At 46.7% G+C, this 711-nt stretch overlaps 1 pseudogene; it reads left to right on the plus strand.

Moving 5' to 3' along the window:
- The first annotated feature begins 337 nt into the window (after positions 1–337).
- LOC145401494 (5S ribosomal RNA) lies at positions 338–452 on the plus strand (annotated as a pseudogene).
- The last annotated feature ends 259 nt before the right edge of the window (positions 453–711 follow it).

The raw sequence follows: 711 nt of genomic DNA on the forward strand, positions 1-711 counted from the left end.
TACCTGTCTACTTGCCGAACATTGTCTTCCTACATGTTTAAGTCTTCATACTTGACAGTCTCACCAGTCTCTTGCAATTATTGTACTGTACTCATCTGTTTCTCTAGCCGCTTCATCTCTCTGTCCTTTCCTATTGCGATTCTCTGACTCACCAAGATTGCCCACCACTCTCATCCTGCCTTATCATGTCTCCACAGTTTTTTTTTTTTTTTTTTTTTTTTCATGTGTCCGACTCTGGGCATAGGCTTCGCAACCTGCTCCCAAGGCCTAGTAGTCCTCCTATATACCACACATCTCCACATGTCTCATTCGGGACTGGTGTATTGATGTTAGCGGGGTTAACGGCCATACCACGTTGAGTAAACCGCTTCCCGTCCGATCAGCGAAGTTAAGCAACGTTGGGCCTGGTTAGTACTTGGATGACCGCCTGGGAGCACCAGATGCTGTTGGCATCCCTACGGGTCAAGTGGGGTTGGTTGAGGATTAGTGCCCCTCCCTGTAAAACAATTAACTCTAAGCCCTTGACCACCCCGTTTGGGATACATGGCGTCTGGCAGTGAATGAATGTGAATGAAAATTTTACTACATGTCGGCGGGTCTTCTGGTAGATCGGTAAAGTCTGCTTTTTATGAATTTCAAATCCTTGAACTATTCCCTGCCCCAGTGGGGATTTGAACCTGGGTCCGGTAGGACTGCAAACTCTGTTCATTT

This window comes from Coenobita brevimanus, chromosome 55, assembly GCF_032717465.1.
Source record: "Coenobita brevimanus isolate Jiangsu-jjx chromosome 55, ASM3271746v2, whole genome shotgun sequence".
NCBI lineage: Eukaryota > Metazoa > Arthropoda > Malacostraca > Decapoda > Coenobitidae > Coenobita > Coenobita brevimanus.